Source organism: Peromyscus leucopus, chromosome 10 (assembly GCF_004664715.2).
Source record: "Peromyscus leucopus breed LL Stock chromosome 10, UCI_PerLeu_2.1, whole genome shotgun sequence".
Taxonomy (NCBI): Eukaryota; Metazoa; Chordata; class Mammalia; order Rodentia; family Cricetidae; genus Peromyscus; species Peromyscus leucopus.
In genome coordinates this window covers 34034650-34039059 of record NC_051071.1, presented here as the reverse complement: position 1 = coordinate 34039059, position 4410 = coordinate 34034650, and the positions used below count along the sequence as shown (strand labels likewise).

At 42.4% G+C, this 4410-nt stretch overlaps 1 pseudogene; it reads right to left on the bottom strand.

The window, feature by feature from the left end:
* Positions 1-2978: 2978 nt before the first annotated feature.
* LOC114690917 lies at positions 2979-3325 on the bottom strand (annotated as a pseudogene).
* Positions 3326-4410: the final 1085 nt, after the last annotated feature.

Below are 4410 nucleotides of genomic sequence, written 5' to 3'. Positions count from 1 at the left end.
GGTTTTTGTTGTTTTTGTTTTTGTTTTTGAGACTGGCCATTTGGCTTAAGGCACCAGGAGTCATTAAGAATTAGTTTTTAGCCGGGCGGTGGTGGCGCACGCCTTTAATCCCAGCACTCGGGAGGCAGAGCCAGGCAGATCTCTTGAGTTCGAGGTCAGCCTGGGCTACCAAGTGAGTTCCAGGAAAGGCGCAAAGCTACACAGAGAAACCCTGTCTCGAAAAATTAAAAAAAAAAAAAAAAAAAAAAAGAATTAGTTTTTAACATTTTAATGTTTGTATAAACATTGCAAAGTCATGAGGATCAGGTTCCAGGTAGTCAACATCTGTTTGCTAAATTGCTGCCGTAATTTTTGGCATTTTTTTTTTATCTCTACACTGAACACTTAGATTCATAAATTCATAGTCTTAGTTTCCCTGAGTTACAAAGAAATGCGGAACTCAACCTGATCAAGAAATTTGGGTTTATTCACAATTTAGCAAAACCTGAAAGAGAGAAAGACTCTCGATTTCTGTCTGTCTTCCTTGTGGCAGTGTAACAATCTTGTGGACGAGATGGGCAATCTGGATATGCTAACTTAGACGGATGGTCAGCACTGTGTAAGGGCCCTTCCTGTTGAGTATTCCTCCCTGCCTTTCCTTCAGGTTACAGGACCCCTGAGGAAAATTTTACTCCTTGGGGCCCACTTTTATAGGAGGGCCATTTTATTCTGAGACACTGAGCACAAAAGGTTGGTTTTGTAGATAGTAAAGGGCTGAAGGCAGCAACAGAAAAACAGATGGTTGTTTCCAAGTTACTTGACTTGTACAAGTTAAAGCAGAAGGGATTTTCTTGTCACAGGACTCACAATGGCCTGGGTAAGGATCCGGCTATCATTAGGGATTTGGCTATCATCCCTCTTGCTTTAATTTCTTATAAGGTAAAGCAAACAACCTGGTTTCTGCCTCTAACTTGGGATTTTAGTGTAACTGATCCTATATCGTTGGACTGTTGGGTCCAGTGCAGGTGCTTATTCCAAACCAGCGGCCTCTGAGAGAGAGGTCTGTTAATGAATGAAGAAGTAGAAGGAAAAAAGGAGGAAGGGAAAAAGGAAGGGAGGGAGGAGGGAGGAAGGAATCAAAGAAGGAAGGAAAGAGGGAGGGAGGGAGAGAGGGAGGGAGAAAGCAAAGAAAGGAGGGTGGTGAGGAGGAAGGGAGGGAAGGAGAGAAGAAGGAATCAAGGAAGGAAGGAAGGAGGGTGGGGAGGAGAAAGGGAGGGAAAGAGGGAGGAAGGAATCAAGGAAGGAGGGAGGGTGGGCAGAAGGGAGGGAGGGAAATATTTAGTGTGTGGTATTTGACCACCTGGAAAGAGTCAGAAGCTCACATTCTAGTTCTTTCCATCATCCTGTACCTGGGATCTGGGTAAAGTGGATGGAGCTCCTAGGGCCTTCTTGGGCTGTGAAGTTGAGCATACACCCTTGAGAGGGTGGAACAGGGTAGGCATGTACATGGCAGCTGCCTGGACATAACATACAAGTCCTGGATGTGACCTTCACACTTCTCTGGTGTCGAAGTGTAAATCCTACATTTCAGCTGCTGTTGATCTGGTTGGTTGCATGCTGCGTGGCTTGTCTGGTCCATGGCTGAAGTATAATCCCTAGAACGGGGACCTGGATCCTGGCCTGTTGAGTTCTAGAATCTGTACCGTTAACACTCAAGTTTTAGAACTTAAAAACAAAACAAAACAAAACAAAACAAAACAAAAAGACAAACAACCAAAAACAAAGCCACCTTGAGGCAAAAACTTATATTGACAGTAGAGAATACAATAAACTTTGAACTTGTCGTTAGTAGTCCGGATTGCCTTTTATTGCAAGGCTCAGGAAGAAAAAGTATTGGCCTTCTTATCTTTTTTATTTAAACTGTTGAATACTCTGAGGGTCTGAATAGGCGTGCATTAGACATTAGAGTGACCTGACTGTCACCTAGTTCATGGTCATCCTGTGACTGTGATGGCTAAGTGAGTGTAGTGTCTCTTTCAACTCTGTGCAATCAACGAAGGGCAGATTTCACTACAACCAACACAGGGCTCCCCTGAATCTGTGGGAAAGCATCATAAACAAATGCAGTCATCTAAGCTGTGTTTTTTTCTCTAATAAATGCATTGTTCGCAGGTTTTTTTCCAAGCCAAACTGTACCCAGTTTTATTAAAGATACTTTCCATAAACAATCATGGTTTTTCAGGCAGGACATGGGCAGACAGTCATTAACACTATACAAGAACTTCCAAACTCCCTTCTTGTATAGCCTGCCAAAATCAGAAAGCCACTATAAAACCTGATGAGTTCATTTGATGCTTCGAAAAGGGGGAGAGCTTAGAGTGAGGGCTGACAGTTCACACTGAGGATGTTGTTTAACAACTTTTCACAAGCAGACCTTGACTTTCAGGAAACCAAACGAACACGGCAGAATTATCAAACTGAAGATCCACAATCTTTTATAAAAGGAAAACCTCTGATCTTTTGAGAACACTCAATGATGTCACTGCAAAGTCCAGATTGCCCAATAGACCGGGAAAACCAATTCTGGGGGTCAGATTCCAACAGATCTCTGGTTTTAAGGGGGTTTAAGTCTATGTTGATAGTACGTGGGGTGTGGGGGGGATGATATCAAAATGAATTTAGAGTTTCCCCACACAACAAGGCATTTTGTGCCATGGTGGCCACATATGTCAACACCAGGACGTTTCTCCTGAAAGCCAAGAAGAGTCTTTCAAAATTATCAGGGAAAGATGTTTTCCAACATCAGCCATCATCAATCTAGTTTGGGAGACATTTTGCACATGTCCCTTCCCCCCTAAAACAATGAAGTGTTCTGTGTGCTAACAATATTGCTTTAAAAAAAAGTAATACAAAATTCTGCATTTTATAAAACTTGATAAAAATAGTATTTCAAACTGTACAGTCACCAGAAGTACACAGTTATCAAAAATGCACACATCTCACTTGGCATCTCCCGCACCTCCGGCTTTTGTGCCTGGTCTGTTTTGGTGTCTCCATTGTCTGCAGGATTACTGGCATCCTTACCAAGACGGGCTTTCCCTTTTTTCCCCTTGGGTATCTTCTCTCCCTCCTCTGCAGGGACCGTTTTAGGCTTGGGCTCTGGCTGCGGAAGAGCAGGTTTAGCAGACAACTTTGCAGATCTCTGTGTCACCTTGACTTTATCTCCTTTAGTATCCCCTTCAGCCTTTCTTTGGGCCTGGCAGGGGCGGGGGAAGGAGGGAGCCGCGGGAAAGGGGGGATGTCCGCCCTGAACTCGGGGATGCAGCGGTGCACGGGTTTGGTCCATCCAGGGTCATTCTCGCTGCTTCTTCACACTTTATTTGCGGTTTTAATCATGCATTACAATATTAGTTCTTTTCTCCTCGCCCCAACTCTACCCCCAAAGAAACCTGGGAAAACATTTTAGTAAGATTATAGTCTTGTGTTGGGCCACATTCTTAGTTGTCCTTGGCTGCCTGTGGCCACATCGGGCCTGTAGGCCACAGGTTGGACAAGTCTGTAAGGTAAGCTAGCTGGTGATGGAACTTGGAACTGGTGTACAGCTGCTAGGACAACTGATCTGCTCTCCAGCAGAATGGGGACAAGATAATACAAGGGTCACCAGAGGAAGCAGAAGGCACTTCAGTTCCTGGAGAACTAGACTGCCTGGAACACAAGTGCCTGATGTAATGTTCACAGTGACTCTGTACATTTTTTTTCATGTTTACACACGGGGATTAAATGTTTAATTTTACCATCAGCAGAGTGAATCTGGAAATGCAAAAGAAGATTCAAGGGTTATATTAAATGTATTTTTATGTCCTTTGTGGGGAAAATTACAGGTTTAAAAATGAGTTTAAGTTCAACTGATATTAATAATAAAATTGAGATTTAAAAAATAGTTGACTTTACTCTTCAATCTAATTAATAGAGTAGGTCTTTTTAAAAGTTGCACATAAAGGTGAAAAGAAATTTCTGATGTTTTTAGAAACCAGATTCCTAAATATACCCTGAGGCCAGTCCACATTACAGTTATGAAAGCTAGCTTATTTGGATAGCTTCCGGAGGTTCATCAGAAGAGCTTCAAATGTCAGCATTTGTCATGTTTAAATTACTCCAATTGCACCATGGACTATAAATGCTGAGTAAGTTCCCTGCTGCATGTGGATCGGACTTTGACGTTTTAAAATAATGTGTGATAAGCTTTGTGATTCACATTTTTGATAAAACAATCATGGAAGTTGTTTTCCAATTAGAAGAAATCTCATGTGCAAAGATCGCTGGCAGCGCATCTTCTGAGTGAGACCCAAAGGCTATATGTTACAAATCTAATCCGAGCAAGTTAAAACAAGACATACATTTTACTATCGATTTCCTTTCTTACTTTTCATT